At 39.9% G+C, this 13980-nt stretch overlaps 2 long non-coding RNA genes across 2 annotated transcripts; both read left to right on the forward strand.

Moving 5' to 3' along the window:
- Positions 1-3299: 3299 nt before the first annotated feature.
- LOC130415946 (uncharacterized) lies at positions 3300-7558 on the forward strand. Its single transcript, XR_008905990.1, has 3 exons — positions 3300-3411; positions 4426-4488; positions 7432-7558. It is a non-coding gene; the product is annotated as an uncharacterized LOC130415946 (long non-coding RNA).
- Positions 7559-11808: 4250 nt separating this feature from the next.
- LOC130415945 (uncharacterized) lies at positions 11809-13733 on the forward strand. Its single transcript, XR_008905989.1, has 3 exons — positions 11809-11939; positions 12719-12809; positions 13210-13733. It is a non-coding gene; the product is annotated as an uncharacterized LOC130415945 (long non-coding RNA).
- Positions 13734-13980: the final 247 nt, after the last annotated feature.

Below are 13980 nucleotides of genomic sequence, written 5' to 3' on the forward strand. Positions count from 1 at the left end.
TCGTTTTTTCCGCCTTCCAGCAATGTGCTCGAGCAGACGCTTTAAAGCTGCGTGTATAGATTTAATAGGCGTTTTTGATTTCTCTCAAAGCACTAATATCCATAACCATTTATATTCATGGCTTATATTAATAAAGAGGAAAATGAGCAAATCCGGGATATTTCAATGCCAGTTGGCCTATTATACTTCATTATCTTTTTTTAATGGCCTCACTCGTGAATGGAATCACAGTCTGCTGAAACATAATAGACTTACGGAGGATAGTTTTAGAGAACAAGGCAACACTGACAAATAAAAAGATATTCGTTTCTGCATTCTTTTTCTTGTTACCTATACAAGAAAAGAATATTAAAAGCTGTAATAGACCATGAATATGGTGGTGTATCATTTCATTTTGTAATACCAAATAGTTTGTTATAATGTTCTGATTTTTTCACACTTTGTTTTTACCCCACATCAGACAAAGAGCAGTTATGATCTTTTGGTTTGAAAATTGCAAATATGTAGTGAATATGTATCGCAGTAAACTCTGCATTATTTTGCTAAAATACAATGCTTACCCCATGGAGGCGTTTATATAGATTTGGATTTTGCCATTGAACTGTATATTGTGATTAAGAAAGCTTAAAATCTAAAGTTGTATTTGTGATCTTAAAACATTTGCATTTTAAACATACGTCTTATTTCTTTTTGTCTATCATTTACATAAACTTGCCTTTCATTGACCATTAGGAATCCTATGGAAAAGAAAACAGAACAATGCGTAAATAAAGTAAATGTGTGTGATGACACCGCAGTATAACTATTCAAACAGTGTTCGTATGTATGTATAACCTATACAGGTGGCATCAGATTACTGCTCTTTGTCTGTTAAAGGTCCAATGTATAATTTTTGGAAGATCTGTTGACAGAAATGCAATATAATAAATAAAACTATGTCTTCAGAGGTGTTTAAAGACCTTACATAATGAAGCATTACGTCCCCTTGTATGGAATTCACGATGTTGTTTCTACAGTAGTCCTAAACGGACAAACTGCTTGTTTCAAAAATGTTATCTCCTTCAGCGAAGAAGCAAAATCTTTGACAACAAAAGGGGGGAGGTATGTCAATTCTCAACCTCAACACTAGATGCCGCTAAATTTCATACACTGGACCTTTGAGCTGAAAGTCAGTTTTACTGATAAACAAATCATTAAAATTTAATCTTTATATGATCAGAAGTAATATTAAATTGTCATTACCCACACATGTTCAATGTATGTAAGGGATTGTATTGGCAATGATAAATGATACCCTGATACAAGAAGCATATTTCTGGTGCGGCGTTGAGGAAGAGGTACTTGTCTTGCTGATGGTGTTGTGTATGGGGTAGTACATAGGAAATGTATTGTACGTGTGCACACTGAGCTCGTACTGTGTGTGAAATAAACGCTGCAACAGTGTGAATGTGCGCTGAATGTGTAAGCACTTTGAGAAGACGCACACCAATGTCAGTTGAACACCTAGAGTTGTTGCCAAGGGAAATCAAGTGTCTCTCAATTGAAGTGTTTGAGAGCGCACCGAATGCTTGTGAGCTCGCACAGTCACGGTTCTCACATGTAATGGATCAGAGGAATAAGAATTGTTTACAAAAGGCTAAGAAGTGAAGCATGTGGAGCACACTTTCTGTTAAAACAACTCTTCCTGTGTGTGTGTTTTTCTCTGTCTTGGTATAGTGCTCCAAGATATTGCTGATTAAAGAGAATTGTTAATGGAACGATAAACAAGTTGAATACAAACTCCACGTCACAGGTGTTCAGAGGCATCATGTTTGTTTTTCTGTTCCTTTCCTGTCTTTTTGATGATCTCTCTCTGCCGTCTCTTGTGAACGCACCAGACTGTTTGTCCTCCTAGGATCCATCATTATAAGATCATTCATCACTGCTCGAAGAGAAACATTTTGAATCGTATTGTGTGGTGAGTGGATTGCAATCTGATCAGCACTGGGTTGCCTAGAAGGAAAACATTTTGGGTGATGGCTTAAATCTAATACTCTGATATGATTTACTACAGAACATGCTCAGGATTGTCTGTGTAATGCTTTTAGTACGTTTGATAGAGAGACGCATGACTGAATACAGGAGTTGCATGACTGTTTTTCAATTTAGGGAGATGATGGCTGGCCTCTGACAGGCTGATAATAATAGAGTGACCTACAGAGGGCGCACTTTAACTGCACATGTTGCCATCAATGGACCGTGACCTTAATCATAGTGGTGTGCTCTGAAGATAAAGTACCTGCATACATAAACATGCAGAAGCTTACAGTGTTCAACACTTCATGGGGATACTACATTATGTGTGTTTAAAGGGATAGTTAAGTTCTAAATAGTTAAATCTTTCATTTACATTTACGAGACGCTTTTATCCAAAGTGACTTACATTGCATTAACCTATACATTTATACTTAGCTATGTGCAATCCCCTGGGATCAAACCCACAACCTTGCATTGTTAACTCAATGCTCTTACCACTGAGCTACAGGAAAGCTCTAATATTACCTTTTTCAACACAACACGGTGGATATTTTGAAGAACAGAAAACATGGCCCCCATAGACTTCTAATGTGTGGACGAAAACACTGAGACATTTCTCAGAATATCTTTTATGTTTTAAGGAAGAAAGTGTCAAGTATTGAACAATATGAGGGTGAATGACAGACAGAATCATTATTTTTAGGTGAACTATACCTTTGAAGCCAAAGTGAAAATCCCCCCTGTTTACTTAAATGCATTAAGTAATGTAAACATTATTCCAAATAAAACAAATCTTTCATGTTGTATTACTCACTGTTCAATTTTAGCTCAACAAAGCTCCTACGCTTTTTTCCGAATGTCCTGCTTCACTATGAAAACTTGCATAAAAAATACAAACAGCACTTCATGACTTCAGTGTCTGTCAATATTAAGATTTCTGTGCTCTCTGAAAAGGCCTGAACTGTCACATAGCGTACTGGTTCACATGTTGTTCACTGCGAGCCAGCCGTGTAGAAAACACTCTGTATTAATGCATGGTTAATAAACTGTCAGGAATGTTTAGTATACCCGATGTAGTGACAAGTCTTAATGTTAACACTGTGCTACTTAAATGTCACAAAATGAAGTATTTCAAAGCAGCACTCGACAAATGAGGGCAATTCGCCTCTCCAGCAGTAAACATTTACTGTGATGGGCGTAGTATGAAGATTAATACACAGAGTGTAGTTATTCTTGTTAGACAAGTCAGCGAGCTGTAATTTTACATCTTGTTTTAGGCCTCTTTATATCTGTCCGATGAGCCTGTGGATTGGATCTTCGTAATAGAGACATGGTGTAATTTGCAGGCAGCGTGAATCAATGCGAGCGGGTTCACCCAACAAGAGAATAAATCAGGTGATCATGGACAAGCACTAATAAGCCATTTCACTCTTTACAAATTGCCCTGCGTAGCATCTGAGACTAAGTGTCTCTTTAAGTGTGTAGGGAGCTTAAGTGTACACGCGTGCATTTGTAAGTTAGAAAGGTAAGAGAGAGAGACAGGAGGGCTGGTCATGAAATGTCGTAAGTCTGTTCTGTTTATGTTTGAAAAGCCCAAATGTGACCCTGGACGACAAAACCGAAATTTTTAGAAATTGAGATTTTTACATCACCTGAAAGCTGAAGAAATAAGCTTTCTATTGATATATGGTTTGTTAGGATAGGATACTATCTGGCGGAACAGCAACTCTTTACACAGATGGAATCTGAGGGTGCAAAAAAAGCATAAATATTAAGAAAGTAGCCTTTGAAGTTGTTAATCTGAGGCATTGTAGTAGGACACCCACTCACAAAAAAGAAAGTTTTTATACATTTACGATAGGAAACTTATAGAATATCTTCATGGAACATAATCTTTACTTAATATCCTATTGATTTTTGGAACAAAGAAAAATCTGTAATTTTTACCCCAACAATGTATTTTTGGCGATAACTAACAATGTTCCTGTGCTACTTAAGACTGGTTTTGTTGTCCAGGGTCACATATAGTTAATCAAATCACAAATATTGCCATCAAACTACTAGAAATGAGAGCGGCTCTTATTCCATTTGTTTATGAATGAAGATCTAAGGACCACGTTGAGAAACTGATAAGCATGCTCAGAGCAAGCCAGCAACAGCAATGTTTGGATATTTTAACAAAGATCACCCATGTGAGGTCTTAAGCCATCCTACGTTCTGTCCATTTAAAGCAATATTCAACAGCGGGATAATCTTCTTACTGGAGCTCACCAAGGGGACATATCAGCCTCTGCCTCTTTTCCCGCCTTGCTGCTAACTGGAAATTTAAAAATGACCATTTGACGTTGTGAAAGATTTGCATGAGCACTTTTAAACGCACTATTGTCTCTTATTTCATTTTCATTTTAGGTGAACTGTTCCTTTAACCGCTCATCTGCGACCTGCGGCAATGTCAGGGTCATTGGAGTGAAGGTCAGTGTTTATGTTGTTGGATGTTGACGGTACATCATGTTTGAAGGCTGTGCTCTCATATCTAAGAACCGAGATGAGTTATGTGGGACATCAGCTTGCATGTTTCCCTTCCCCCCGTATACAAATCTCCATGCCCGTTTATGATTTATTCTGCATGAAAGGTCATCGGAACTCCGAGAAACCAGCCTTCATGTGCCTTATACACAAGCCCATTTATTTGCTATAAACACAGTCTTTACACATTGTTTGGGGTTCGCATTCTAATCAGAGGGAACACCTTTGTGTGTGTTTGTTCATATTGCACTGTTCATATTATTGTGTGGCTTGCAGTTAAATGTGTTTGCATGCTGGCTCTATCTGTAATTGTTTGTGAATCCTGTTTGTTGCCGCTTGGTGTGTTTACCTTGACTGTTTACATTTATTTATTCTGCTATTAGTTTAATGTATGAGAGAAGTGTGTGTTCATGCCGAAACGTTGACACTGTTGTATAGCTGTTGTATTAAATTTGTTTGCGCATGCTGGTTTTATCTGCGATTTGATTGTCACCTTGTTGCCATTTAGTAGACTTTTTTTCGACTGCTTTTTTCTAGAGCCTTTTTGTAAATCAAGTTTTCATTTTAATTTAGGCACATGGAATGTTTATGTCCTATTCAGAACATTCTGGGACATTAGTATTTAAAAAAATAATATAATAAGAATAAACATTCATTTTAATAACAAATACTTGAAAAAAAGTTGAGGTGTGTATTACAATCACTCTGCTGTTCTTATAATACTTACTTAAAAAAAAAAAGGAAAGTTCACCCCAAAACGATAATTATGTCATTTACTCACCCTAAAGTTGCAAATCTGTATAAACTTCTTTCACAGAGAAAGATATTTGGAAGAATGCTGGTAACCAAACTGTTCTTGGCCACCAAAGTGGGAACAATTACAATGGTACTCAAAAGTACCCCAGAATAGTTTGCTATCCTACATTCTTCAAAATATCTTATTTTGTGTTCAACAGAACAAAGAAATGGTATGGTAGTCAATGGTGTCCAAGAACTGTTTGGTTACAAACATTTTCGCGGTGTTGATCAGAACAAAGAAATGTTTACAGATTTGCTACTGTAAGTAAACACGTGGGTTCATGCACACTATTTTCTTTCTAGCTCCCTTGGATCAGATGTGTTTGCCTCCCTAATGTATCGTGTGTGTAAGTGTGTGTGCGTGTGTGTGTTACATGTACTGCGTGTTCTCTATGAGGTTTAGGAGACCCTGCAGTAATCAGCACCCTTTCCCGACATCAATAACGCTGCAGGTTCAGCCCCATGTGAGCCGGTCTGTTGTTTAGCTCTCCGTCTTGATGAAAGACTGATATTAAAACCAGTTTGGGCTGCCCACATCGACTGCTGCCCTTTTCAGAATTTCAAAGCTTAAATCATGATTCAAACCCAGGCGAATCCCAATGAACCGAACCCATGACCTTAGATAATACAGCTTACAAGCGGAAGTATACAAATCTTAAGGATACCCCACAAGAATCTCACAAAGATATATCCGGCTCATATTTCACCCCAGATTTTGAAATTGTTTAATGTGGTGAGTGAACGATGGCATGTGCTGCTTGCTGTGATAGCTGCTTCCTTTAGGAAGTGATGTCACGAGGAGCTCCGAACTTGTTGTGAAGATGACGGGATTCGAAAGCCTTTTTGAAACAGGTTTTGATTGTTGTTGTTTGAGAAGTTTTTGAAAGTGAGTCCAGTTTTAAAACTTCTCAGTTGTGAATTGTGCGCTTTTAAGAGTGTGTTCTCAGCGGGCCACAAAAATGAGCTTTTTCACGTTCCCACCATGGCGTCTGTCCTTGTGATTCACTCCCTCGGTGTGTAAACTCTATTACTGCTATATGCCTCTATATCTCTTTCACTGTCAACACGCGTGCACACATACGCACGCACACTGAAAATCTGCCCCTGTGGTGTCCATCACAAAATCTGCGGGTCCCGTCATCGCCTCAATCAAGCAGAATAAAAGAAAACCTCAGTTGTACATGTTAACGCTCCTGCACATATTGCAACACACACACGCTTACGACTTTATTCTCGGCCCGATCAACCGGCGTAAAATCAAAGAACTTCCACACATCTGCTTTGGACGAACTTCTGGCTGTCCCTCCTCCAGAAGAGTTTAATGTAAAATGCCACCACTGGGTGATAAAATTGCGTTCATGTTGATGTTATCGAGTGAATGTGGCAAACAGTAGTACTAAGTACAATGCTAATGTTTCTCTGGAGGTGGAAGATAAGAGAGTATCTGATAAACCTGGGGTTTCTGCGGAACAGCACGACATTCTCTCTCGTGGAAGGTGCAAACGGTCCCTCAGATTGCTGCAAATCACTAACTTTGGGTCTTGTAAATCTGTTCCTTTGCTGTTCATTGTTTGTCTTCATTCTCTTTCTTTATTCAACGGATATCTGTTTTGGTTACAGTTAATCTTGCATTTTTCTTAATCCAGCAAAAAATCTTCATGGACTTCTGAACACCATTAAGTTTATGCAAAAAATATAGATTTTTAATGTGTCTATTTTTACATTTGTGTTTTTTTATATGGTTTACCCCGCAAAACAGATAACTAATAAAAAGTACAGTATAATGCATTTAAAAATGCTCTATTTTCATGCACTAATTTTGTGCTTACATTTACATCTGTGTTGTTGAGAAACCGTGAATAGAAGTACAAAATTAATATTATGACAATAATGCATTATGGATGTGTACTTAAATAAATTGTATGTGATGCATTTTTTCACATAGAAAGTAATGCAAAATATATATTCTGTGTTTGCCTACAGACAAATTATTATAAATGATATTATACATCAGTGTACTTAGGGTGCATGTTAGTTAATGCCAGACTATTGAGTCTTGTATTTCTTAATATGCTCTATTGTATTTGTTAGGTATCCAATGGAATGCTGAAATAACCAACAATAGAAACATCCCGCTGTCTTTATGTCCGTCACCCTTTCAGGATGCTCCCTGGTGTTCACACCCGTGCCACCGTTCAGCAGAAAACTTTTAATCATCATCCTCTACAGCGCCAACACTATGAACAATAGCTTCTGTCCTTCCGGCTACGAAAGGACATCGAAGACACGTCCACCCTCATGTTAGTAAATTATCCTACAAATCCCAAATTGTGTTTGTAGCCGATGAGACAAAGAACTCCGCATCCCCGTCCCCCCGCGAGACACGTGCATTCATCAAGCTGACCTGGTTGCCACGGAGCCGCAGCTCTCCGTATCCTCGCCGTTCCTCTCCTGGTCTCATCTGTTCATCACACCCTCTCTTATTTATTTGATCCCTTTCTCTCTCGCTTCGCTCAGCTCGAATTATTACTAATGATAATAGCATTGTGAGGCCAGACACTTCATTGTTCTCAATTCTCTCTTCCCGCACGCTCGTACGTTTATCTTTCTCTGCGCTTTGTCGTTCTAGCTTCTAGTCTCATTGTCTGTCGACGCTAATGGAGATAGGGAGAGCGATGGTCCCGGTTTGGGGCGCGGAGGGGAGAGACGGGTAGATCAACATGGCACTAATTGTTTTCCACCCTCTCCTGTCGAGCGCATCAGGTACGCATGCATCATTAAGGTGTATCTGTCGGGGGGAGGGGAGATGACTTTGTCAAATGAGCTCCCCATCGCTTCATCCGTCAGACTGCAGGGGCCGAACGCCCACGTACCTGAAACAATCATCAAGCTCAAAGCTCATCTCGTCTCATTCCAGGACCTCCACCCACCAACACCAATCACGGCCCGAATGGGTGGGCCATCGCCTTGGCAACTGACTGTCTAGCCGGTTTCCGTCATCATCTATTTGTCATGCCTTGACGTGGAATGCACAACAGTTTTATATGGTTTGGTTTGAGGAGGTTATACCAAGGTGGATGTTTGCATTTACAGACAATTCAATTCAAATGTATATCTATTGAGTTGCACAGTATTGGATTGGATCAAGGCAGCTTTACAGTACTTAAAGAGAAGCAAAGTAGAGCCAAAAGTAAAGAAAGGTGCATGAAATCTATAGGAAATGTGTTTGAAATGTAGATCGACTGTACCAATCGGAAAAACATTGGACACTTATATAGCCCTATTAAAAAAGCATGTGTATCACATTTTTTGTATAAGATGTATATTTGAAGTAACGGCAAGACTGTAAACAGCTATGGATTTTCAAAATATAAAAAAAACGGGTCGGAACGGGTTGTGACGTTTAGATTTTTCTGGTAAAATGTTGATCTTTATTAAACGAGTTAGTACTTGAAGAAAAGCAAATGCAAACTATGACCATCTAACCATCACATTGAAAATGCACTTTGTCCATCCGATCCTGTGAGTTCAAGTCGGTATGTTGGTCACTAATTAAATTCCACACGCCTCTAAATTAATTAGAGCAGCTTTTCAGGGAGTGAACATCCGAGAAATTACATTACATATAATGATGTATGGTATTATCCCTAGGGACCCTTGTCAGTAGATTGTTTAGATTCCTTTGCCTGCAGCCCTGGTTTCCATTAAAGGCCCTTCTCATTGAGGGAGGAAAAGGACACCATACAGGAGATGTTTGTTCATATTTAATGAACTCCAATGCTTTATTTGAATAGAATGCAGCGTTGAAGAAACTGTTGTTGGAAACATTAATTGGCAACCGGAGAGAAACAAGTCAATATTTCTTCTGATTAACTGTTAAAGGGAAATACAAATTATTTTAAAATGTATATGTACGTTCGTGTCATTTCGAGCCTGTATGACTTTCTTCTGCATAACACAAAACAAGATATTTTGAATAACATTAGTGGCCCGACAACATTGGGGCCTCCACTATTTGAACACAAAAACACAAAGAGATTTCTCAAATATCTTCTTTTGTGTTCCACAGAAGAATGAGACAGACACAGGTTGGCATGATGGTAAATAAATGACATCATTTTCTTTTTTTGGGTGAACTGTGTGTGTTAAAATTCTTGCATGTAATTTAACAAGACTCTTTAACAAAACAGCCTTTGTTCAACGCCATATTATCTGTTGTCCATTTTTGTCTTCCTATCCTCTTCTCCGCATAAGCCCAGTCCTTGCTTTGCCCTTGCCTTAATTGTGATGAGGTAGATTTATGCCCTGCTCTCAGCGACATAGCGATCATGTTGTAAATTACTTTGGTAGTCCCCTATCATCGATTCAGCTGCAACAACTCAATGAACACACAGACTCACAGAGCCCCATTTATATTTTTATTAGCATCTCTTATTAGCATTTCAGCCACTTCCTCACCACACCAATCAAACCAAAGCATCCCCCTCCTACACCATGCTGCTCCCTGCTATCGCCTGCCTGTCTTTGAAGAATCTTTTCTAAAGGATGGCTACGTCAGCGTTAAGAACGTACTAGACTAAGACTTCTAAGAATTGAACCTGTTATTGGGCCTGGGTTGCATCAGAAGTGCTAAAGCTAAGGAAGCCATTAAAGCTAGCCTATCGTTGTCTCTGGTTTGCATGTTGGGTTAGGGTCAACAGGCGAGCACGGTCATGACTGGATGACGCATTTTCTAATAAGACAATAAGGAAGTCGTGTCGGTAAAAGCGGCCGAGGCTTGCCCATCACCGCATTTTATTAAAGAGCTAATGCCGACACATATGGGCTCGTGGCTCCATTTGCCAGCTGTAACAGATAATTATGTCCAAACAAATGCTCCCCCATGGTGAGAGGATACTATCCATTTGCAGCGTTCATTAAAATTCCTCCAACTGTGCCGATATCTACCGGCAGCTTTGGAAAAGAGACGTACCTGAAGTGCTGCGGATCAGCTGGTTTTCAAAAGCGGTCTGAGAGGCAAACAATTGGCCAAGGCGGCAAAATAAAATGAAGCCTCTTTACATTGGCACTTGCATCTTCCTGGGCCAAATGAATTGAGGTTATGGATACTGTTTAAATTGCTTGGCTGGAGATATCAAGCTGACCTCCAGATGGGTTTCGCAAACCTGGGGGAAAAGATTTTGTTTGCGAAAGGCGTGTATGTGTGATATTGAGTCATATCTGCTAAAAGGTGGACAGAATTGGTTGGCCTTGTGCTGCATGGGGCGTGAGGTATACGGCTTGGGTTTGTGGACTGCAAATGAGATGCTTAGGTTACCTGTTGATGAATGCAAGTGGAAACTGCTTACCAGTTTTCCTTTTTGCTTCAAGTGTACGGGGACTAAAAAAGGATAAATTGCTGTTTTTATGCTTTAATCCATTACTTTTGCCTGTATCGTCTGTGTTTGTAACAACGCTGCTGTCCTTCTGAAACATTAAAACGGCAAATTTAATGCTTTTTTATCACAAATTATTATTTTCAGTTACCCACTTCGTTTGTCACTGGGTTTTGCTAATAACTAACCAATTAAAAGTATTAAAAAGTGTCAACTTTGACAACACAGTATTGAATCCAGTTCCTGAAAAACTGGTTTGGTTTTGGAAGGACAGGAACAATATTTTTTGTAGGTGTGCAGTTTTCAGAGACAGATCAAGTCAATTTTTATTGATTTACATACCGAAGTTTCAATTAAAACTTGCTGGTTTTTACAATTTTTGGGAATATCACGTACCCACGTAGTTGTCAACACAGTATTATGGATTTTGAACTGAACGTATCCTTACACCCCTTTTAACATGTAAATGAAAGGAAGGTTGTTATTATTCATTATTACTAAATTTATCCGCATCCAAATTCATTTTAGTGTTTGGACAGACGATCACAGAGCCTCAAGCAGAGAAACATCAAGACGGCCAGGCAAAAGAGAATTCTATAGAGACAGATGGGCGTGCACGCTAAAAGATACAGAACGAGACGGAACTGAGAAAATAGAAGCCTTTTTTCCTCCAGCTGCCTACCCAACTCCAGCTCAATATCAGACACAGCCCACATGCATCTCTTTATTGAGCTCCTGCCACACAGATCCAGGCAGCAGGGCGGGTGCTCAGTTTATTTTTACAGTGAATTAAAGCTTCACAGGTGGGATGTTTTTATTCTACAGTAGGAAGATTTAACACACAGAGAAGGGAAGGGTCTGGGAAAGATGTCAAACTGAGGAACCGTTCTTTATAACCAAGACACACTTCTCTGACATGACATTTTATGCAGTCCTATGTGGTCCTGTAGTCTCCCTTATATTTTATATCTTGTATGTAGCTATGTTGACATCACTGGTGATACACAAATAATATATATATTAGGAAGAAAATGTCATCCTCACACAAGTTATTCTGCTACTAATTCTTGAATTTCCCTATTATTAGTGGACTGGTGGCACAGCGGCTTCATCTTTTTTTTTCTCGGGGCAGCGCTCATCCTGGGCATGTGAGGAAATCATTCTGCACACACAGAGATGTGACTAAACCTCATGGCAGCAGTGATAAAGCGACATTGATTTCAGGTCGGTGCCCCTTGTCTCCTATGCCCACTATAGAGTGACAGCTGAAATTGAAGTTTGCAGACGGACACATTGCATTTTATAGTGCAGCTGGTGTGCTGAAGCTCTGCATTTCAGAATCTTGTGAATTAAGTATGTTGTCCAAGTGATCTATAAAGTCGCAATAGCACGTAGAGCCAGAGTATACCAGCTGAGCTTTTGTTGTACAATGCAATTTGTCGTTCACCAAAACAGCATGCCGTGCACAGTGCTTTTAAAAATAGCATGTCATTTTACGTCTCAGCAGGGGCTTGTCTGTAATCCTCTTGTTTTTACCGCTGTTTATTTGCATAACTTCAAAGTGTAAACTCTTATTTAAGAGTCAGATAGCTCGATGAGAGACAGACATCTTCGCCATGCGCGCCTTGTGCTCTCGGCACCTGGTGGTTGAAGAAACTGACTGTCACTTTTTTTGGTCCAGCAATTATTGCCAGATGGATCCGAAAAGAGCAGAGTTGTATATAGGTGTGTGTGTGTGTGTGTGTGTGTGCGAGAGTGTGAATTTCTTGGTGGCAGTGATTGGTGCCTGCTGTTAAGAGGAGGTGTGTGTGTATGGTAAACTGTATTTTGAAATGCAAGAGGTGTCAGGAAGTAAAAAATAATCATTTCCAACACTCTGACATGCCGCATAGCGTACAGCAGGTTTGTTCTAGGGCCGCCTCGCAACATTAACTCCCACTTCCTCTCTTTTGAGATGTTTGATGTGGTCTTGCAGCATTAGATGCCTACTGTGCCTTTGCCAGGTTCCTCCCCCGGCCCGGAGAGGAAGTGACAGACCCGAGATGGAGGGAGCAACGTCTAGAGACCTGACGACGGTCCCGCAGAATGATCTGGGTAATGTAGCGTTATGATATTGTTCCATATTCATTGGGAAAGGCAGAATCGTTGTAAGTGCCTGCACCCGTATCCATCTCGAAAGGCAAGCAGTGCTGTCAACCATTTTCTGCCTGTCACGCAGGTGCGTTTATCATTTTATTTGACCTCCTATCTGCCTTTTTAAACGTTGCCTTTCTGTCCCATGTGGGAACATGTATAAGGTCACCATGTTGGTTCTTATTTAAATCGGTTTGGATTTAAGTTGCATAAAGTTCCATTATAATTTCTCAAATGTGGGGCTGGTATAAAAGAGAAACTCTGTGGGAGTGATGCAAAAGACACGCTTTTGAAATTAATCCGGGATTAGGGATTCTTTTTTAGGAAATCAATCAAATCCTACAGTAACGTTATCTTTCAGATGACACCACCTGACGTGGTTATGTGCAGAGGAAGAGAGAGAGGAGTGGACAGGTGGAGAGAGAGATGTTGGATGCCTCTGTGGACTCTCTTCTTCCTTATGCTGATATACTTTTCCTGGACAAAGTGGACAATGTGGTTGCACTCCAAAGGAAGACGGAAGAGATGGACCAAACGTAAAAATCCACAGGGACGCTTTAAAAGCTCAAACTCTTCCTTTCAAATTTATTTCGCATTTAGTTTTCCTCTTGATAATATACTTGTCCTGAACATATTCCACATTCCAGAAGATTGGAGGATGGGCGATACTTATTGAACAGTGCCCTTGACACCCCCTGAGACATCTGAGGACATTAGCGTCGAACTGAATTATCGCCATCTCGTGGATGAAAAAGAGCCTTTCTAATGCTCCCTATCATATCGCTCTTGAGCAATCAATGCATTTATTAATTCATGTAGCCCGCATCTCCTTGCATTTGCCCATTGATCTTCGGCTCTTAGAATGAACGCAGCATTCAATTTCAATTTCAGCGCTTGCAACTCTTTTTTTGTAATCGATGCTCAACAGAGCCCTGGCCTGGGGAAAGTCATATTGAGACGGGACGATAGAGAGATGGAAATTGATTGAACAAATGGAGGGGTGGACGGGAAGAGTATTGGAGCTCTCGTGGCATTTGGCCGTGGGAGTCCTATGCTGCAGTGGGTTCAGAAAGGGCACGTCTGATCGCTTTCAACCTCGTCCTGTATTTGGAATTTCTGAGAAATGTTAATA

Source organism: Triplophysa dalaica, chromosome 25, assembly GCF_015846415.1.
Source record: "Triplophysa dalaica isolate WHDGS20190420 chromosome 25, ASM1584641v1, whole genome shotgun sequence".
Taxonomy (NCBI): Eukaryota; Metazoa; Chordata; class Actinopteri; order Cypriniformes; family Nemacheilidae; genus Triplophysa; species Triplophysa dalaica.